Source organism: Anomalospiza imberbis, chromosome 2 (assembly GCF_031753505.1).
Source record: "Anomalospiza imberbis isolate Cuckoo-Finch-1a 21T00152 chromosome 2, ASM3175350v1, whole genome shotgun sequence".
NCBI classification, from domain to species: domain Eukaryota; kingdom Metazoa; phylum Chordata; class Aves; order Passeriformes; family Viduidae; genus Anomalospiza; species Anomalospiza imberbis.
Genome location: NC_089682.1, coordinates 72,240,491 through 72,264,330, shown reverse-complemented (window position 1 = coordinate 72,264,330; position 23,840 = coordinate 72,240,491). Strand labels below are relative to the sequence as shown.

At 36.1% G+C, this 23,840-nt stretch overlaps 1 long non-coding RNA gene across 1 annotated transcript; it reads left to right on the top strand.

Annotated features, from left to right (window-relative positions):
- Positions 1 to 20,051: 20,051 nt before the first annotated feature.
- Positions 20,052 to 23,531, top strand: LOC137466751 (uncharacterized). The gene is made up of 3 exons (XR_010995274.1): positions 20,052 to 20,100; positions 21,892 to 22,014; positions 23,151 to 23,531. It is a non-coding gene; the product is annotated as an uncharacterized lncRNA (long non-coding RNA).
- The last annotated feature ends 309 nt before the right edge of the window (positions 23,532 to 23,840 follow it).

The window sequence follows — 23,840 nt, the reverse complement described above, 5'->3', positions numbered from 1 at the left end:
TTATGTACAGCATTTAGCAGTTTTGTGGAATAATAACAAGAAAAATAAGGATGAATATTTCTGATAACAGGACATTAGACTTCTCTTTTCCTTGTGCCTATAGATCTGAAAATAAAGAATGCTTCAAACAATTTTAAACACATCTTTTTGACTAAAGGGCAAAGTTTAATATTAATAATAAAGTAATAAATATTCAAGTCATGTTATTATCTGTTTTAAATCCTAAGTATAGACAATATGCACTGGGACTTTGAAAAGACAGTGCTACTTCACAATCCTTTTACATTTGTATTTCTTGTGCATTTTCTTAGACTACTTGGCTCATGGGTGCAGATAACTATCAAGGAGAAGAACACAGGAGCAGATGCAGAGGGAAAAACTGGCTTTGTCATTCACCAGTTTAGGAAGTCAGAGGACATTGGGAAAACCACCCCTAGAAGATACACATCACTTTAAGCTAGTCAAGTTGTTCCCTCTACAGAAAATGAAAAAGGAAATGGAATTTATCCATCTTAGGTATCTAGAGTTATGGAAAAAGAACCCAAACCTTAGTTTTTAACCCAAAAAAGAAAAAAAAGTCTGCAATAAAAAGGCTCTTAACACAAGATCTGACATCTTAATATTTTATGGTCAAATTTTTAAATTATAAATAAATAGACACATAGTATATATTTTTTCCCAGATATAAATTGTTTACAAATTGTCTTGAAAAAAATTCTCAATTTAAATTGGCTAGTGAATGATCCTATGTCAGCATTTCATGTAAGATTTTTATAAGTAGTAAACGTAAGAGCAGAAAAATTGAACTTAACCAGGTCATGCGTGTTATTGTTATGCAAGGTAAAACTTAGAACTTGCAAGGTTAATTACTATAATTTGAAAAAAGGCAGTATAAGTAAAATTCAGATATTGCTATATCTATGTAATTAAGTTTTAATTGCAGCATTATTGCACAGTGGTCTTGCTTTGCAGTAGGTTGCTAAACTGGATTTGCACAATTACTTATGAATGAGTTAATGACATAAATTTTGATGTCATATTAATTTTTTTTTTTTTTTTGGTTACAAAATTCCTTCAAATTATCAAATGAGGAGTGTATATTTTTTCAATTTCCTTCACTGGAGAATGTTTAATAACATTTGCATGTTATATGTAGGCAGCATGCAAAACTTGTAGGGAGTTAAGCACAAATCCTAGAAGGTTTTACATTATACATTATGTATTATTTCTCATAACACAGAGCTCATAAAAAATACATATCACTTGGGCTGATAAACCTGTAAGTAAAGGAGGGAAGACTGAAACCTTAAGGCAAAAATTTTCTAATGAAATTTAATAAATACACAATAGGAATAATGTTCAAGTAATTTTAGAGAAGTAGTGGAAGTGACACAGTCATCCAGTCTCATGTGACCTCCTGTTACCCAGTTACAGGGAATGATGGACATCTGCATCAGGAGGGGAAAGCATCTTGTACTACAGAGGAAACAACCTCTTCTAAGCAATTTTTCTTGATAGATATAATAGTTGTCACACAGAAAAGGGAAAAGAGAAAGGAGAAAAGAACTCTTTAGAGCATGCTGACCCTTGAGCAAATAACAAAACCTACAAGGTGGCTTTAGAAGCTTGGTAAAATGTTGGAAGAGCTACGGAGAAGTTTTATGTAAGTTCATGTTTTATTCATGCAGGTAGTTGTTCATTCAATGTTTCGGGCTCAATATTTTTTTTGTTTGTTTCTTTGGAGCAATAAAGCATATTCTGATCACAGTAAGGAAGATTTTGCCATGGCTGTGGCAGGTCTTAAAAAGGTTGTCCTTCCAAAATAGCTGACAAAGCGATTCAAAGGAGGGTGTTCAGAAGGTAATAACTTTGTGCCTCTACCTTAGTGCACAGAGAGAAATTGTAACACAGACCTCTGAGGGCATGTGCTGGTTATCCCCAAAGGTCTCTGCTATGTGCCAATGCAGCAGTCAGCAAACATGAATCCCAGACCATGAACATCCATAGCTGAACATGTCCAGCACCAGCCTCAGGTAGAGGCCAGCTAGCATGAAACAGCCCTCTGCACTGCCAACAAAACTAGTCAGCCTCCGGCGCCCAAACTGCATCCTGGGAATCATTCTTTGCTGTGCTCACTTCCCAGCACTGCCTGGAATTCACTTGACAGAAAGCGATTTGGCCAGGGTGTACAAATTCTTCCCTGTCAAGTATTGCTACTGTATACATTATATACAGAAAATATATATCAATATGATATATTTCCACATTTTGCAAAATAAGGAAAACAGTGTGTGACATATAATCTTAGCTAATTATAATTAACAAAACAAATTTTTTAACTTTTCCTTTAAAAAAAACAGATGTCAAACTTAAAGGAAAACTGTTCAAGCAGGTATTTGTATAGGAAATTCACAAATCAAATAATATAGTAAAAAAATTCTAAAAACTATTTTTGCTAGACAAATAAAGAATCCTATGAAGTTAAGCACAAGCTTACTCAAATGGATTATGTCATCTGTGTAAATCATTTATAATGGTTATTTAATAGAAGTTCAGGTTTGCAAATTTTGAGATTTTTGTTTGAGAACTAAGTACATCTCCAGCAGCAATGAGCATCAATATGGGGCCAATGTACAGCACATCAGCCATGGACACACAGTAGAACAAACTCGTAATGCAGTTTGAGCTGGCAGTTTTGGCAAAGTAATGACATCATGAGGTTTTAACAGAAATACTCCAACAAAATGCAAAACAAAGAAATAAACTGAGGGAGAAAACTCACTGGAGATTCCCATGCATTTTTAATTATTGCAGCCAGAGTTTACAGATAAAATTTTCATAGGAATAAAGTTAAAAAACAACATTATTTTAAATGTTTAAGCCCACTATCAAGCTGAGCTTGTATTATGGCTGGCTTGAAAATCCCTTTGGCATATCTTGCTTTTGAGTAAGCAAGCCCCCCTGAAATTCTTCATCTGTCAGAATGGTGATATAGGCCCTCTTTGTCATGATGTAAATACTTTAAAGAGTAAAGAAATCTGAAAATCAGAAAGTCCTGAAGAAGAAAAGAAAAACCAGAGGGAAAAAGACATTATTGCTGAACAAACTACATTTATGAACAGCACTGTAACTGATGTCTCCCTTTAACAGCAGTAATCACCTTCTCCTGTCACATCACACAGACACAAGAAAATAAAGAATTTAGAAACCAGATTTTCTATACAGTGGTAATACCATTAGCCACCTTTAAACACTTCCACTTTCATAGCAGAAGATTCAGTACTCTTTTATAACTTTTTACCAAAATTGAAATTCTATCAAGCAGGGCTTCATTTGCCAAGCAGAAGTAGCAGTATCCATTAAATATCTGTTTGACTAGTATGCTGCTGGAATGCAGGCACAAGAATTTATATTATTTGCCTGATGACCCCATAACAAAACCTCATCACAAAAATACCCCATTTCTTGTAGGGAAAACATGAAATAGCTGCTTTTACATCCACACCTCAGGATCTGTCTCAAAATACCTTATTTCATGAACTTTATAGACTTGAAAAAGTAGAAATGTGGCAAAAGATCTGTTTTCTTCAGATCATTCTGTATTCTAAATTTATTTGAGGGAGGGGCATACAAATAACAAATTTTATTCCAGATCTTGATCTGATACTGTAATTCTCCGTATCTACTTAAGTGTACAAAATTATGTCTAAAGCTATCATTAGAAATACCAGGCCATGAACAAAGACTATTAATAGATAGCACAGGAAAAGTTCCCTTGGGAAGTATATTAAGAAGGCTTTTGAATTGCATATACAACAGTGGAAGAAATGAGAATACATGGTAGCATAAAATCATATGTCTCATCTATACAAAATTTCATATAAAACCCAAGGGAGACAATGACATTGTACATATGCTGTGGTGTTATATTAGCAGAGATGCAACTACTACAAAATATCAATTATCATAACTCGGTCGGTTTTCATATATGTATGTATATATATATACATACATATTGTTTATTGTGTCACTGCTGTATAATGAATGTAGAAAGCTAGAAATTAATAACTGGGTCGCAAAGTCGAGTTCTAGATACTTTCAGAAAATCATAATGTAGAAGTTTAGTAGTGAAAGAAATAATGATAGACCTGTTATGGTGAGGCTGATAAACAAACCAGTCACCACTATGTGTGATGTGTTAGTTGCTATGACATGATCTCTGGTTTATCACACCACTCATAAACAACGTTGTTCTTCCAGGACAATGTCTTGGTTTAGTTTTGTTTTAAAAGTACTGCAGCTAACTCGTTGTCCTGTGATAGCTGAAGTAATAATTTCTGATAACAACCAACAAAATTAGATTAAAAAAAAAAAAATAAAAACCTGCACTGCCCCCCCTCAAAAAAATAATAAACAAACCAAAAAAAAACCACCCTCTGTCATAAAGCTTTGGCCCCTTTGCTAATCCTATTTGGAAGCTGGCTGTTATCTCCCCCACTGCATCTCACTAGTTCCCCTTATTCATAAGAAACAGAGAAAACTTAGACTCCGTCATAACGTTCTGCTTGGAGGATTGCTGAACAAAGCATTGGATGGATTGTCTGCCTCAATGTTTTCTGAAATGACTGTCTGGCAGAGAGTCAGATATCTTAGCATTCTGAAGGCCTAAACTCTCACTCTGGTCACCTGGGAAAGAGTGAGAAAGCCAAGTTTCTTCTTACACAATACCACAGAATCACAGAATGGTTTGAGCTGAAATGCACCTTCTAGTTGCAACCTCTGTGCCATGGACAGGGATACCTTCCACTAGACCAGGCTGCTCCACGCTCAAAATAATTGGGTGAATTCTGGCTTTCAGCCATGCAGAAAACAGTTCTCCAGCACTGGTCATCTTCTAGGGTGCCCTGACGTCTCTTTAACTGGCAAGAGACATACTTGTGATCAAGACAAGAAAAGAAAATCTGAAATTTTAGAATTGTTGTGGAATGGAGTTGAATACAGAACAAATTCTGCTCAAAGAGATTTGTTATAATTTTTCTTCATTCTGACCAGAAATAAATTGTTACAGAAAGAATGCTGAGAGTACTTCAGTTTCAGTGAAAACGTCTGCTTTTGCCAAAACAACTTATTTTATATATGTTTTGTTCATTACTGTATACATTTTAATTCCAAGAAAATAATGTTCCCTCTTTTAATATCTATATTAATTGGAAGCCAAAATAATTTTTTTTCCTAAGTTTCTGGGTTTCAAATAAAATGTACTTTCTCACAAAAAACTGTTCCATCAACACTAAGTCATCACAATATTATCAGTATCCACAGACAGCACTTGTAGCCCAGGGTTGGAAGGACCTTGATGCCATACCCTGTCCATTCCCCTTTGGAAAAGCTTTGAAAAAGCACTTGCTTAATTTCACAGGGTACAAGGACCACAAATGTTGCTGGCCCTAACGTGATGAGTGCATTCATGGGAGACTCCCAGCATCATCTAGCAAGTTCTTGTGTTGTTTTATAATTGAAATTAAACTTTGCCTAAGTCAGAAGACACTGCTAAGACATGGCTTTTGTTGTCACTGGACTCCAGATATCAAACAGGCTGTATTTCAGGATGGTGTAACCCAGGGAACTACAGGACATTACCTTTGAAGAAATTTATCCTGCAACAATCTGTGTTTCCCATACCTTCCTTCCCTCCTGCATGTTGTCCCATTCTGTCAACAGCTATGTTCTCAGGAAGAACTATGAATACATACCTCTGAAATGTGACGTGATTTGTTCTGTGATGGACCAGATGGCATCCAGGGACAGATATATTTCAACAATACATTCCCAGAAGAGGACACTTCTGTTCCTCTGGCAGTACCTGAATGATGCAAACCATCTATATCTTCAGTAAAATATTTGAAGATTCTCCAACAGTTATATGCAAAATTATTTGCTTCTATTCAATAAGAAAGCAAATTTTGGTGTTGTTATTTTTTTCCTTATTTTTTGGTTTTGTTATCTCAAGAAAGAAGATAATAGAGAGATCCATGTTCCTTTCACAGACAGGAGTTTATGGCTTTATTTTCACCACTAATGTTATGCATATTTTCCATCAGTCTCAAACAGACTAGATGTTTAATGCTACAACTAGGCTTCATTTGATGATTGAACTTTAAAAAAAATCAGGTTATAAGTCTACATGAATACTATATTCAATGACATCTGAGTGGGATCCATATGACAAAGGCTGTGGTGTTCTGCCTTGCCTCTCTCTCTAACAAAACACAGAGAGTGCTGTCATTCACCATTATGGTTGGGATTCAGGGGCTTTAGAAGCCTGGCAATAAAACATATTGAAGCTTGAATACATTCCTTCCATTCATGGCTGAATGATTTTTAATCACCAGAAATTCTCTGAATAGCCTCTACCAGAATAAAATAAGGTTTCATTTAATGTCTGAAATTGCTTTTATTTTAGGAATCATATCTTATTTCAGTTCCATAGTTCTGATTCTGCTCCATTTTCAACAGCTATTTATTCTCAAGGAAGGTCTAACTTAAGTTCTGGGTTTAGGAAAATAATGATCTGAAGTTTGCATGATTCTGCTGCATGTTATTTCAGGTGGGCATGCAGAGACTATGCTCAAACTCCAGAGGTTACATGTATTTTACAAGAGATTGCTGTCTAACCACTCTTTGAAAGCAGCATCTTAAAAATCTCTGATGTTTCACTAGCTCACACAGCTAAAAACAAGGTGATTGTTTTTGCAAAAATGTAATTGTGTCACCAGAGGACACAAGGAAAAACGACGTAATTGTTCCAATTTTTATCCTACAATTAAAATCCCAAGTTGTTCTATCCTTGTGCTTTTTGGAATTTTTCACTGTAGGATCTGTTAAATGTGAGTTTGCAAATTCTATGGCCCTTCTCTCTTTTTCTTAATAGCAATTTGCCACTCAAATTTCCGCCAAATAAAACAGTCAGAAGTTACTCTTATGTTACTTAAAAGAAATAAAGTGATATATTTTTGAAGCAGTGGATATAAATTGATGTTTACTTTTAGTAATAGAAGTCCTAAAAGTTGATAGGTGTAAACTGGTGTCAAGGTTATATAAAGAACTTAAAATTCAATCAGAATGATGCTTTGATATATTTACATACAAACTCACATTTCCAGTTTTACACATTAAATGTAAATTTCCAGATATCATAAGGCTGCTAAGAACTGATAGTTCAGAGCTGTGGGTCTAGTTCAGCAAGAAATTATAGTTTAATTTCTCACACAGGACTACAGAATCATCATCTGAAACGCAAACATATGCTTTGAAGTAGAGTAAGGGTAAAAGATTCTCAGCATCTGCTAACAACTGTTGTGAGGTTTAGGTTAGAACTTGGATACAGTCAATTTGCATCAATCAAGTTTACTTACACTTCAAGACATAATGAAATATGACTAACAAAATTAAATACATGAACATAATATATCAGCAAAATGCATTCTTGATGACAGTGGGTAAAGAAACGGCAGAACTCAGAAAATACTTCTGATTTTTTTGAGTATTTTTGGGTTAAAATGTAGCCTTTGCTGAATGATTTTGGTTGTTCTCATAGAAATTTCAAAGGGCATGACTAGGGCATTTCTAGGTGCTACACCACTGATGATTTAATTTGCAACTAAATAAAAAAGAAACTGATAATCTGCAACTTTCTGTAAAGAAAGGGTTCAACCATCATTTTAATATCAATTGCAACCTATAGACTGCATAGAGGGTGTATAGTGTTGCCCATACATAAACATATTTATGTAATTATAACCTTAGGTATTTTCTTTATGGATTATAATTGAACAATGGTGACAGACTTCTTAACCAAACTGTCATAAAAGTATCAAGGCTTTATCCAGCAGCCATACCATTGCTGAAGCTGTGACTGGACATTACTATAACAGTGTTAACCATGTCAACACCATGCAGAAAAGGTGATCCCAGACAACAGCAGCCAGCAAAACTCATCTCTCATTAATTCAACTGTAAAAAGATTAGGTATAAAAGATTTTCTTGAAAACGTCTAGACAAGTCTGTTATGTGACAGAAATAATCTGTCAAGAATTGGTCACATTTTACATACCTCCATATCTGTATTCAGCTCAGTAAATACCACTGATTTTTTTGTTATTTTGTGTATGCGCAATCATTAAAACGTTTCTTTAGGACACCTGGAAAGCATTTCAGTTATATAATTGCCCAAAACCCACTGCTTTTCTGATCAGTAAATAAGTGAATGATCTAAAGAAAACAACATTCCTACATTCCTTTTCTCCAACCAGTGCACTGTGAGCTATAGATGTAGTGAGCTATAGAGAAAACTGAGCAGGCTGCCAGAAAAACTCCATGCTGAACCTGCTGGTGGTAATCCCACCACACAGAGCATAAGAGGCTGGTAAAGCCCTCTGTTTCTGAGAGCTGGCCTCCCATCATTCCCGTGTTTATCTTTGATTTAAGCATTTGATTTGATTCACAATGCTGCTTGGAGCAGGGATTTGAAAAAGCCCTCACAAGAGATAGCCAGATCTACTCCCACTGGCTTGTGTTGGTGTTTGTGTATTCCACTCCTTTAAAATGCTACAACTTTATGTTTGTTAATCCATGCCTCTAGAAGGAAGTGCGTAATTTAGTTTCAATACATCATCATTGCCCATTTGAATCCAAGCTACGTTAGAACATTAACATCAGTGGAAAATGATGTGACCTAGAGATCAATTCTTAAATTAGTTGTTTAGGGTGGAGGGATCAAAACTTGCAAATTCTGTAAGTCTTATTTTCTTTGAGTGGGAGTGAAGGGTCCTAGTTTATAAAGCTGATTTCAAATTTTATCCTAAATATAAAGTGTTCCAAAACCAGATTTAGATCCTCAGGCCTTAAAATTCCTGTAGGGTGAATTACTTTACAAAAAGAATTGTTTTCTTTAGAAAGGCAATATATTCCCGCAGGCTGGTAAAATTTAAATCTGTGATGGCATCTCTAACAACAAACCCAAAAAAGCCCGCAGGTGCTGGCTTAGCTAAATAAGCTTCTCAAACAACTTAGTCTTTATGTCATTAAAAATGCAACAAAATAACCTGACTTTCTAAAAGAAATATGAATAAAGAAGAAGCACAGAAAGAGAATTACAGGCATGACTTCCGAAGCCATGAGAGATTGCAAGACTGTGAAATTGTAGAAAATCTGAATATATTTCTCTTACCTTAATTAGAGATTTTCACCATAATGTCCCAGAAGCAGAGAACATCTTAATTTCCAAACAAAGAAATATGTCCATCCTACCAAAAAAATGGAGAAGAAAAACTGAAATTGGAAAAAGACTTTCAATTTCAGAAAGTTTACTTCTCTCATACAGTTATGGAATTAGAAAGGAATAATGAAGTTCTGTTTAGTGCCAGAGGAAAGGAAGTTTAATTATATTTACTGTAAGTAGATCATGGCATTGTGAAACATTTAATGAGTGTTAAGCTAAGACAACACAACAGAACTGAAGGCTCTTTTTGTGTGGCTGATTCAAAGAGCTTTTAGAAAGTCACCATCTTTTTATATCATGGGTTTATACAGGAGATTTTCTCAGCTGATATCCACAGGATGCACATTTTTATTTCAATTTCAGCATATTAAATTATATTAAATTATAAAAATGTTATATTTGTCTTTAGTAAGGTCAGTGAGCCTCCATTCCTGGACCTAAACCTAGGATTACTGATATATACACACAACGGGAAAAAACTCATCCAGGTATACCTAATAGTATCAAAATATCTGTCTCATATACAACTACACATTGTTACCCATCCTGTATCCCACTAGGCCAGTAAAGATACTCCATCCACTTAAAGCTGTAACACTTAGCATTCAAGACACACACACTTTTACATATGTTGCAAATATATATACACATAAGGTAATACACAATAGTAATAAAAAACCAAAACATTCAACTTTTAGTCAGGACCCTTCTGATATCATTTAATCTTCCCAAACTTTTAAAACACCATATGGAATGGTCTTGATACAGAAGCAGAACAGATTCATGGAATCATGAAAACAAAACCTTCTAGGCTGCAAAAGATATTTAAGATTATCAAGTCCAGCTGTAACGCAGCACTGCCAAGCCTACCAATAACTCATGTCCCCACGAGATACATCAACATGTCTTTTAAACATCTTCGAGAAGGGAGACTCCATTTCTTCCCTGGACAGCTTGTTCCAAAGCCTGACAACCTTTTCTAGAGAGAATTTTTTTCCTAATATGTAATCTAAACCTTCCCTTACACAACTTGAGGCTATTTGCTCTTCTCTTCTTCCCAAATTCTGACTAATTGCATTGAACACACTGATCATTTTTTTCTTTTATTGCGTGGAAGAGTAGTCTCTGCTTTCCCTGAATTTGTCAGAGCAGTAACAGGTCCTTTAGTTTTGGCTGTTTGGGGAGTCAAAGTTATAACAACCCTTAGGTCCTAAGAGGTTCCAGAAATGTTATGAGATGATTTGAGAACAAATCTGCTGTCATTTGAAGTTGAAACTGGGGGATTTTGATGCTGCTAACTCTGAACCTAAATCTGATAGGGGTCTTGGCCTCAAATCTAACCATTCCAGAGCCTGAGCCTTAGAATCATAGAAAAAGTGAAGTTGGAAAAGACCTTAAGTTCATCAAATCCAGCCATCAACCTAGTACCACCACCATGTTCACTACTAAGCATATATATCTTCAAGTGCCCTATCCACATGTTTTTTAACAGTTCCAGAGATGGTGACTCAACCATTTTAGTACTTATCTAAAAGTGACCAAGTCCTTTGAGTAGTTTAAGCTCAGTCACCACTGTCTTAGTAACTCCAGTCACAAAATAAATTCACAGGTAAAGGAGACTTCTGCAAGTAGTTGGCCCCAGCTTGCTCTGTTCCCATTTCCCAGCTGTTATGTTTTAAGCAGCAGGCTATTGACACCCAGCAGTGAAAGTAAAAAAAAAAAAAAAAAAAAAAAAAAAACCAAACCAAAAAAAAACCAGGCAAACTGCCTGGAAAAAACAGTGGTTGAAATTGTGGACTGTCCTTCACACTTAGAGAGGCAAGCCTGTGTGCTGCCTTTGCCTTTGGTACCTAAGGTGATGAATCTAAAAAAGATGAACCAGAAAGAAAGTGTGTCTAGAAAAACAGTTTTCCTCTACAGAAAGATTTTAATTTTTTTTCCTTCTTGTAACTTGCATATTTATCTGATCAAAATTTTACTTATATAAATCATTACTATTTCAAATGTTTTCTTCTCCCTCAGTTTATTAGTATAGAAATCAGGAAAAGGTAATTTTTGTCTTGGCCTTTCATAAATCCTTGGCAAGAACAAGGATAGAATGTGATATAGTTATCACAAGAATGTGATATAATGATTTAATGAATTACAGCTTATCAGTTAAGTTCTATGAATTTTGTTTTCATGATTTTCAGCTCTCCCTGCCTTTCAGGTTAATATAAAACTTTAAATCAAGGACAAGATGTATTAGCTTAAATAGCCTAACTTGGAACACAGGATGGCTAAAAGGAGACATGCTGGCAGTTACCTGGGCACAGCGAAGAGTAAGGTGTATTATTTTAAGCCAGTGAAACTGAAGTCTGTACTTAAAGGAAAAAGTTGGTGATTTTTTCGTCATGGATTTCAGTGAAAGTACTCTACCTTGCAGTAATGTGAGTGAAAGCATTGGATGACAATGACTTCTGAAATCTAGGAGGATTTCCTTCTTTATTTTCTTCCATTCTATTTTCTTTCTTTCTTTCTAATTTCTGCTACACTGGTGGTGCTTTTCTCTTTTGATTTGCTCTTAAAAGTTGACCTTAGTTACTTCTCACACTGCAGGGACTACATGGCTGTGCATCAGTTTAATGCTAACGAATAAAAAGTTTTAAAGTCTAACAATAATTAAATGGGCACTTAAAATTGATGAGCACTTGGGGTGAAATACTGTTCTTTAACTCAAAGGAAAAGCAAATTCTTTGGAGAAGGGAAAGATGAAAAATAAAATGAGAAAAAAAATCTGTCAGAACAGCTGTGAAACAAACAAACAAGCAAGCAAACAAATAAATATATTAATTTTGAATATGCCTGCTTAAACTTCTTGTTTTACCAGCAACAGTGGTGTCCTTCCTGGAACAACATAGTCCTTGCAAGACACTGCATTCACACAGTATATCAGAGTTAAAGGAGAGACAAAGAATTAATTCTATCTATCTATCTATCTATCTATCTATCCATCCATCCATCCATCCATCCATCCATCCATCCCAGAAAAACCTTGTCCTCACAGGAGAAAAAAAAAGGCTATTTGCAGTGCTGAATTTAATTATACAGAAAAGTGTCAAACACCTTTACCCTGCTTCTGATCCCCTTCTAGCCACTTCTGATCCCACCTTTTCCTGCTGAGGCTTTTTCTTTTGTGGTGAGGAGCAGTTACCAGGGAAATCATAGTGAGACTGGACTAAGCAAACTGGATATTGGTCATTCCTTGCATTTCCCCCACGCAAAATTACAGGGCACAAATAAGTGACATTGCTGATACATCTTTGACTTCAATCGTACAAGAGGGAAATATATGAACTGGTTTATCTTATACTGAGTTTTACAAATAATAAATCAAAGGGTGGTTGATTAAAGGACTATCACAGAGAGAACACTCAATACAGTACCTGTCCAATCTCATGAGCCCTGTAACACACGCTCATGAGAACAAAGAAAGAAACAAATGCATCAGGTTTCACGCTGCATGATAGAAGTTTTCATTTGAAGATACCTTTCCATGACTCTCAGATCCCACTTTTTCACTACTGAATCCTGTAATTAATTTACAAACTGTGCCTGCCATGAACTCTTGGTCCAAAATAGAAGTTCCAGCTCTGCAGAGAAGCCAGTAAATGCCTACCTCTTATTGCTCACCATGGCTGCAACCACAGCTGATAAACTTTCTTGACTTTGGGAATTATATTGGCATGTCAACAGGAGCATAATACTTTCTTCTTATCACAGAATCATAGAACTGCTTGTGTTGCAAAAGACATAAATAATACCCAGTTCCAATCCTCTACCATGGACAGTGACATGTTTCACTATACCAGGTTGCTCAAAGTCCCATCCAACCTGGCCTTGAACACAGAATCATCAAGGTTGGCAGAGATCTTCAAGATCATCTAGTCCTACTGCCAGCCCAGCACCACCATAATCACCCCATGCCCATATCCCCAAGTGCCATATCCAGATACCTCTTGAGCATTTCCAGAGTCAGTGACCTCATCACTGGCCTCAGCAATTTATTCCAAAGCCTAATCACTCTTTCAGTTAATTTTATTTTTTTCCTAATATCTAGACTGAAACACCCCTGGTGCAACTTTTCACTCTCATCTTTTCACTTAAAACACGCCAGAAGAAATGAACCCCACATCACTTCACCCTCCTTTCAGGCAGTTGTAGAGAGCAAAGAGGTCCCTCAGAGTCCCCTCTTCCCCAGGCTATACAACTAAGCTGCTCTTCAAAAGACATGTTTTCTAGATCCTTCACCAGATTTTTTGTCCTGCTCTGGACAAAAGGACATTGGGGTGCTGGACTTCAGCACCCCAATGTCCTTTTTGAAGTGAGGGGCTCAAAACTTAATGAGTACTTGAGCTGCAGCCTCACAATGCCAAGTGCAACATGACAATCATACAATTTTTTACAGCATGATATTGGATAAATGGCAGATATCAGTGCTACTAAGAAGTACATTTTCCGGGTCTGCTTTCTTGGTGTTTTTTTTCCTAATTCTCTTTGGAAAGCTGAATGGATCACACATCTTCAGGGAGCAACTTTCTCTTACTAAACTATAAAGCCAGAGCCCAACTATTTTTCTGTTATCTCTTCTGTGATGTTTTCAGATTGATGGACTATGAAATGAAATTAAAATTGACCACTCTAAAGCATGCAATGTGATTTTGCTCATAACACAGATTTTAAAAGATAATAACTTTTTATCTGATTGTGTAAATTAAAATAACCTGTTTACTAAACTTGCTTCTACAATTTATTTTTCTTTGTCGTTAGACCAACATTTGCTATTGCATTGCAGTTCTCCACTATATTATGCTTTTGCTACTCCAGTTTAGTCACAATCATTGTGGATAAACTCCATTACAGATGCTTCTATAAGCATCTCCGTGGTGAAGCTAAAAATCTAGGTCAATTTTTTCACTGAAAAGTGAATCAAATTTCTTTCTGATGACTTTGGAAAGTGTGATAGGGTAAACTCTGATGAACTCCTAAACTTTGATCAGCACTACTAACCCATAGCATGGAATTATACACTTTTATGTGCAGCAGCCACTAATAAAAGAACTCTAACACATATCCAGCTAGTATTTCATTACAGCTGGGGCTTATCAACTGTGGTAACCACATGGCACTCTCATTTACTTCCGTGTACTTCCAAATTCTCTCATCTCCATGACACTGTGACCAAGCAGAAATACGATAGAGAATTTAGCTTCATGAGTCTATCTCATGGGGGAATTACACAAGTAAATGAATATCACTAAAAATATGGATTAAAAGAATCCTAAGTAAGGTGTTTGAAATCCCCTGCTATCCTGGGCAGTTTCAGCATCTTCCCTTTTTTTAAGCTTTTAACCTAAATATCTTAACAAAAATAGCGTTCTTCTGAGTTCACTGTGTTTCTGGACGTGAAATGCCTATCTAGTGTTCATAGAGCTTTTATGGAGTAGGTTTGGGATTTCACTAATTTCACTTTTAATTCTCTATCTTGCCAAGCAGCTTGGTGGGTTGGACTGACTAGGTCTGTTCTGCCTTATGCTATAACCTTTTAATCCTCAATCAGTCCCACAGGAGCAAACAGATGCACATGAAACCTTTGGCACGACTCAGAATGAAGTCAGGTTATGCAATAAGAATTACTGATATATCTAATGCTGTCTAACTTTTAGGATATTTTTGATCAAGTAGGATAGTTTTCTCCCATTTCTACCCTCATTGATGGTGCAATTTTATGTAAGGAGCGCAATATCACAGTAATTCTTTCTTGGAATGGTATAAGGCAATCTCCCTGCTATCCTTCATGCTGTTCTTTGAGGTCTTCTGATGAAAGTTGCTAAAATAAGCACCATGTATTATTCATATATTAATTTGCTCTGGCATATTGGTTTCAGGAAACTTCATTTAAGTGCACTAGGAAATCAACATCAAAGAAAGACAGTTACACACAGTGAATACACTAAACAATGGAGCAGACCAGGCTTGACACAGCTCTGAGAAGCAAATAAATAGCATAGAAATGCTGTAATCTCCTGATGATCAGGAAGAAAAAAAGAAAAAAGGAAGAAAAAAAAAGAGAACAACGGCAAGAAAAGGCCCTCTAATAACTTTTCTTTACCTTTTGGGCAGTCTTGTGCAGTTTAGTAGTGAATTAGACCTTATTGATAGAATCTTGTAGCGTAGTCCAAAATACAGATATGGACCACCTAGTCAAGAAAAAACATGGAAAACACTATGTGATCCCTGGGTTCCTTGGATTTCAACCTGAATTTTTCAGGTGAACTTCTTCAAGAATTTAAGATGCTGCAGTTATGTATCAGTCTTCAGAATATCTTGAACAGGATATTTAAAAACTGATCACTCCAAAGTTCCACATCACTTCTGAGGTTGTGGAAAAACTATCAGCAGAAGAATATTTAAAAACTTGTCCCTATTCATTCTCCAGGGTTTTTTCTTAGAACCATTTTTAAAAAGATCTTTATATACATATATGAAGATATGGATGGTAATATTTTTTGAATTTTCCTAATTTTTCTCCAACTATTTGAAAAACTGTTTTCACATATGCTTATGAAATGAGACACTCTTAACTCTGGGGGAAAAAGTAGAATTTCACCACACAGCACCAAGATATTCCCAAAAACTTTATGGCCTAATTACTTATAACGAACCTTGAAGCTTAAACTCTCGATTCCATAAACAAAGGCAGTATATGTGCACTGAGGGAAGACAATTCATAGTAATTTTGTCAGCAGAATTTTTACAGTAAAGGCCTAAGCAACACTTCATTTATCTGTCACTTGTCTTGAAAGGGCAGATTACTTTTTCCTCAATCTTGGCACATCCAATTAAAGTAGACTTACAAGCCAGGCAGGTGTAAAGTGCAAGCCAGCACTTGTTCACATTAGCAATTATCAATGGAAAAAATACATAAGTGCTGAGGCTTGGCACAACAGTTACCCTGGCAACTGTTCGTGCTCAGAACCTCAGTAGAGACTAACATGACAGTTTGACATCTTTCCCCATTTAAAAAAAAAAAAAAAAAAAAAAAAAGATTGCATTCTCTATTTCTCTCTCTGTTTTTTTTCCCTTCGCCTCTTTTACTGCTGTTTTTCCAAAGCTCTTGGCAGTGACCCTGTCTTGTTTAACTCTAGTTCAACACCTCCCAGAGGGAGCTCCCCTATAACTTGCCAAACTTTAGAGCATCCTCTCCTCTGTGAACACCAAGTGTTAAAGTTTACCTGGCCAAGCCTGACATCTAGGAAGGAAGGATGGTGGGTTGGAGAAGCTGTATTAGTGCTATTTGCACAAGAGGGTCAGAAACTTGTTGGCCCAGACAAATTCACTCAATGTTGGGAAAAAAAAAAAGGATGAGAGGAAAGGGCTTAAAGGTGCACCAGAGGAGGTTTAGATTTGATATATGTAAAATTTATTCAGGGAGAGTTGTCAGGTTTCAGAACAGCCTTCTCAGGGATGTTGCGTGGTCCACCACTCCTGGAAGTGTTCAAAAAGACATGTGGTTGTTTTGGGATATGTATTGGTGTTGAACATGATGGTGGTGCTAGCATGATGGTTGGATTTGATGATCACAAAAGTTTTTCCAAACTTAACAATTTATAATTCTAGGAATTCCTTGCTTTTTTTGTCTTCATATTCTGGAATATCCATGCATACCATCTATAGCAACTTGCCCTAAGATCCTGACCTTCCTGACTAATGCATCGACCTTGCAAATAGTTCCCCTTTTGTATTCTCTGTTTTCAGAAATACAAGAGAAAGTCAACCAGAAACAGACTACAAACATTTTCCTTACAGGGGAAAAAACCCACTCCTCCTCAATTTTGCTAAGGAACTCAGCCCAAGCAAGCACTGCACAAAGTACAGTGTCATATCATACCCAATTGCTCAACCATTGAGGTCAGAAAACCTTGAAGACTCAGCATTCTTCTGGATTAGGCTTTGTTCTGTGGGAAGTATGTGGACTAAGTTATGTGAACTTATTGACTGTTAGCTGCCAGTTCTTTTTTTTCTATTTGACATTTTTATGTCAAGTGGAATTAAAGAGTGAGATGGGTACATAAAAATTTTGCTAATTAGTGACTGTTTCATTTAAAGCTTACCTGATTCCTTTTGCTACAATTTATTACCTTTTTCTGTTTTTTTTTTTTTTTTTTGTTTTTGTTTTTGTTTTAATGTCCCATATTTAGGAAGTCTTTTAACTGTTATTTAGGAAGTCTTTAATGTCCCATATTTAGGAAGTCTTCCCATATTTAGGAAGTCTTTTAATCTGTTATTTTCCTTCAATCTTATTTTGTCTTTATATTTGTTCACATCTTTCAATGTTAAAAAGTTAAATATTAAAAATCTGCATATTTTTAAATTTTTTCAGTGATTTATTTTGTTCCCTTTTTCTCCCTTGATGTGTGTCATTCATGTCTTTCAGCTCATCATATTCTTACTCATTGTCATCTCTAAGTGGAGAACAGCAGAAGGATTGAGAAAAACATCCTATTTTTTTAGGGTGAAGCTAAAAGAAAAAACATTTGGGAAGTCTGGTAATACAGTAACAGCTTTCATAGTGAAATTGATTTGATAGTCTGGTCTTTACTCTTAAATTCTAGACTAATAGAACACATACGCTGAAAGATATGCAGAAAATCAAAGTAAACATCTCACACTGTTTACAAGAAAATTCTGCATTTGCTTATTATTGCACATGCTATAGCCCTAGACCTCACAGATTTCAAAAGAGTAGGTTTTGGCTGTGGGATACCATTGACCTGAAAATTCAAGATGTGGAGCCAAATCTTACTGCCTGTGTTTCTGTGATCTTTTCCCATGGGCAAACAGAATAGTGTAGTGTAAGCTTCATTCTGTCAGCAGGATGAAGGCATAATAAATAAAAGTAATAAACATTTTACAACATTAAACAATCTTTCACAGCTATTCAATCTGACAATTTTGACCAGCATTAAATTTGCTGGAATGTTTCTAATAATGAACAAGAAACAAAATCATACTTCCTCTGATACAGTTGCATTGATACGAAGAGTGAGCTAATAAACACTATCACTACATTCATATTCTGGGACTAACAGAAATTTGTTCCTTTCCCTGCTCTTCTGTGGGCTGCATTGCAATCTCTTCCACAACAACATAATTTAATTTAAAAATCATGATGCTATAAGTACTTGAGAAGCACTTAAAGCCATTCAGTCAGAGAAAGGTCATGTTAACATAAATATTGAAAAGAATGATAATTAGGCAAGAAAAACAGCAAAACACATTAAAGAGAAATGAGCCAATTTTTAAATGTTAACATCTCAATTCAGAAATGTTTACATTACATGTAATGGTTCAATTTTCAATGAGCATTCCACTAAAAAAAATATTGCTGAGCAAAATTATGAAAGAGAATTACAACCATAAATGACATTGTTTCCATTTTATCATCCTGAGAGAAAATGAATTATCTGAATCTTGTTAAACACAACAGAATTCAAATCACCCAAGCATGACTTACAGCAGAATGAAGGAAAGAACTCTCTTACTAAGAGAAACGTAGTCTATTTTTTAATGATAGTTCATGATTTAAAATCCTGAATATTTGAAGGAGTTGCAAAACATTTCTTCCTATGAATTATCCAATACATATTGAGCTGAGTACAGGTAGGAATGTCTCAGCAATGTTGGCAATTTCATACCCTGAAATATACTGTGGTTGCTCCTCACAGCATTATTTTCCACATAACCCCACCTTGAGATCGAGAAACTCAGACTAAGTGACACATTTAAAACTCCCAAACAGGCTAAGCTGAATGCTGTTTCAAGGTAACTTTAACTTACAGTATGTGCTTTTCACAAGTTTAATTTTGAGGCATGGTTTGTCTTAACTTAAAATGTTACAAGAGACCTTAAGTCTTTTACCAAAAGCTTCCTGGTAATAAATATACTGAGTCAATTTTTCTTTTCATGTGTACCTGTTACCATTTGAATATGCTAATTTTAAAAGAAATTTCAGAGTAAAAAAGTAAAAAGTAAAATTCCCTCCCAGAAAACTGTGAGCCAGTGTCCGCTCAGATTTGTTATCTACACAGATGCCACAATCAGTTAGAATGCCAAGATATTGCAACAGGAGCATGATACATCTCCCAAAGAAAGGTCATTGCAATGCAGATTACATGGATGAAAAAATAAATGGCTAGGCAGAGACACAGAGTACTAAAGACAGGTGGGAGGGGTTTTTAAATTCTCATTGCATTTGCCACAATATAAAGCCTTGCTGTTTAACCTGCACAATTATCAGGTCAAGAAATATTTCTGGTTTTATTTATTTTTTAGTCAAATGGGAGGGAGGAATGGTAAAACAGAAGTTAGATATTAGGAAGAAGGGTTTAAGACATTCTGAAAAGGAACAAATTTAACCAGGAATTTCTTCTTTAATTGTTGCCTCCTACACCCTTCTTTAAAATGCAAATGGATCTACTTAAGTGAATTGTCTTTAAAAGAGCTGTCACGTGAGATCACCCTTATTTGCTGAGACCTGAGAGAGCTTAGATATATAAGTGTATATGAAATATCTTGACAAAAATGTGTTCTTGTAGTTTTCATTCTCAAAGGTGAGGTTGTTTTCCCTTCATGCAGCTCATTTGCCAACAATGTAAATGCCAGCAGAAGCCAGTAAGGCATCACAACATCAGCATGAAAAAGTTATTTAGCATTGTTGCAAACACCAAGATTCTGATTCTAGCAAGAAAAAATATGGGCTCCATAAAGTTCTGCTACTTGTTACACTTCTTACTATTTTGTCTCTAGGTTGTTACCTACAAATTTTATATATTTAAAAATAAGTGTAGACAGAAGGTGCACAAAAAGTGCAAGTCTTGTGAAGCAGCAACAGCAGAAGCAGCAGAAGCCATAGCAGAATTGTGGCTATATTTTTCTTCTCCTTGCTACTAATATAGCTGCTTACCCACCATTACTCATTGGGACTATTGTTGGGTTATTTTCAGGATACTTAAAGGCAGAAGTGCTGTGATTTCTGTAAATATACTGTTTACAAAATAAAAACTGACTTTTGATCTAGACCTGAAGTCTCATGATGAAGCATCTACCTGCAGAAAGTTTGGCAAAAATGTACTTCTACAAAAGAAATTTAATCCTAAATTTCTCTGCTTTACTGGTATTTTGGAACAGTGTGGAAAGTGTGTCCATTGGAAAACGGAGAAAAGTACAGATTAATAGAAAAGAATGTAAAAAATACATTCTTCTTTGATAGCCTATGTAGAGGGTGCAAAAACCCCTTCCTAGTCTTGATTTGGGCTTTTTTGTAAAACCCACTGCAGCCTCCTAAGCAACTTAGTCTGGTGTTTTGCTTTCCTGTTAAAAAGTTCTCCCAGTGGTTTCACCCAGCGCTCTCTGATGCAGTTGAAGCCTTTGCTTCTGACTATATTGAATGAGGATAAAGATAATGTTTTACTCCTTTTCTCTTTGAAGGTCATTTCTGCATATTTGGAGATGATTATCCTGTTTTCCTTCAGTCTTTTGGTCTCTAGACTAAACAGTCTCAGCTCTTTTATGGATTATACTGATTTCATAATGTCTGGTTGCCATTTTTGGAATTTGAACAAACTCAACAGATGTATAATGATACTAGGTTGACCAAAGAGAGTCTCTAAAATGTAAATATGTTTTACACAGTAATATTTCTTGATTCTAGCAGAGGAAATTCCTGTTGACTAATACTTATAAAGATAGCAAGGAACATATTGAGGGAACTAACATGAGTAGCACTGGCCAGTGGTTGATCATATCAAATTAATGAGTCATAACTATATTTTTTACTTATCAGAGGTCAGCCCTGTGAATGATATCAGTGCTGAGCTCAAAATTATTTGATGTCAAATACACACGTGATTTTCAAAAGAAAAAGAAGAGCTAGTCCAGACCTTATATTTTTATGTTCATGTGTTTCTGCTGTGGCAATCATTATGAAAACTCCTGAAGAGAAGATTTTGCAAATGGCATATAACTCTCTCCCAAGAGCTGGGCTAGAGTGATGACACGGACCCTAAAAACCTTAGCTTTTATGCTTATTTTAAAATCAGGATTTGGAGTCGGCACAAGCCATTTGATATGGGGAAGCAGCCTTTTTTCAGAGGGACTGACTACGCGTGCAACAACTTAAATCTGTGGAAATGAATCAACTGAGTCAGCTGCCGATGACTGCAAAAATGGCCTGGATGCCATTTACAGTTACCTTTTTAAATGGGAGCTTGAAATTAGGAGAATTATAGCAAAACTGTCATTGAGGAGAGATCGACTGCCTGGAATTTGCAATGCAAACCTATTATCCCTCATGCAGAAGGAAGATAAGTGGGGAAAAAAAATTAACAGCCACAAGAGTTCTCTCACAGCTGCAGTCTCATCTTATTTATCATTGCTACTTATTTATATATATATATTTAAAAGTTTAAATTATTTGTTAGCTATGCATCAAGCTAACCCCTATAAATGCATGTTTTATTGCAGCTGCTACAGCTTTTAATATTGTTTATTATTATTCTCTTAGTGCCTAGAAACTAGAGCCGTGCTTTAAAGCCCCATTGTGCAAGCCTCTGTATGAGCAAGTGACACAACAACAGATGCCACCTCCGAGGGCTCACAACACAGGATTTTAAAAGAATGGAGCATGTGAGCAGGTAGAATCAAGAGGGACAGGTGGAGTGTCAAGGTGACATAAATGTCACTATCTTTACTTGAAGAAGCAAGCTTTGCAGTAAAGACAGGTGTGTCGTTGCAGAATAGTGGGAGAGGTCTTTCTGTTCCTCTGTTTATTTGTGCTTTCTGGCACTTCGTGGCTTCTGAAGTCCTGTCCTCTGCCTGGCTCTTCCTGGGGTCCTCACTACCACTGTATAGAGATGAAAAGAAAGCAAATGATTTCCAATAGAGACAAGTTCTGGGTTTACCTAACACTATTGAGGAGTCTTTTGGACAGCTGAGGAAAACACTCATACAAATAACTTAGATTAAAGTTACCAGCATCTGTGTTGAGCTATGAGCATCTATTCCCTAAATAAAAAACAAACAAGTGCAGACTGGAAAAGCAGACAATCCAGCTGAAATAAACCATAGAGAATCTGCTCTGTTTTTTTTACACTGTGGGAGTTCTAGCCTGAATTCTTCCTGCCAGGTTGTCATGACTGAAGAAGAGATGATTTATTAGCTACTCTTGACCTGTCTGATTCTTTGTAGGTTAGAACCATCATCCTGGTTTCCAGTGACTTTCACAAAAATGTACATTCCCTCTTTTATAGTTTCTGATATAAAGTCTGGTCCTATTGCAAATCTATTGATTGTCATTCACTGTTCTATTCAAAAGGATTTTTTATATATGTCTGTGAATGTTCTGGATTCATCTCCTACCTCAATAAGCCTTTCCAGGGTCTGAGATCAACTGAAGTGGTTTCAGAATTAGTCCATGAACAGGAAAACATAACAAGTGCTGGTAAATTGTGATCTCAACAGGGGCACCCAGCTATGCATTTAATCCACTTCACCACTCCTCTCACCTCTCTCCAGGACCCAGTAAGGGTTTTGATTGAACAAAATAAAAAAACAGTTATAGAAGTGCCACTTAATTAGAGAAATTGTGGATGTCCCTCCCGTGGTTTTGTTCAAGGCCATGTTGAATGGGGCTTTGAGCAGCCTGGTCTAGTGGAAGGTGTCCCTATCCATGGCAGAGAGGCTGGAACTTCATGATTTTTAAGGTCTTGTTCTACCCAAGCCATTCTGTGATACTGTGATTTAATTACCCTCATTGTATGGTTAATTTTAGGATCTGCTGTTAAGGTCATCTCTTCAGTGAGAAAGGAGGCAGTGAGAAACAGCAGGTCAATGAGATCAAACTGGGATGCAATCAAACTTTAAAAATATTTTCTGTGGTTTTGAAGATTAGTATTTGCACTTGGCTGAATAGCACAAACTTTGGATTGAATCAGTACGTTTTGATTTGGATTGTTTGTTTTATTTCCCCAGAAAATATTTAGATAGCATACTCTTTCAAGTGTGCTGCAAGTGGCTGGGATTTTCCATCCTACTGATCATGCTTACTCTAGAAGTCAAAAGTACAGGCGCTTCCCAGTCTTCATTTTTATCATACAGAAGCTTACCATGTTGAAATATGCACTTCTGCACATTTATGGAGCTGAGATAGTTAAAAAAGTCACAAAGAATATTGGAAACTGGAGATATCAGATGTCCCAACTTAGGTGTTCACATGCAGCATTTATATAGAATTTATACGCGTTGGAAGGGGCCTTAAAGACCATCTATTTCCAGATACAGAAAAGGTGTCTAATCCCCATTCTCTGGAGATAAGACAATATGCTCTGTGGAGTTGGTATGCATCTCCAAAAGCACAAGCCAAACTGTGTGAACAAGATAACACCCTGGAGACCTTGGCAGTCAATTTAAGTGCTGTGACTTAGGCAACTAGATGCATTTGATATGTTGTGGGCTATCCCAC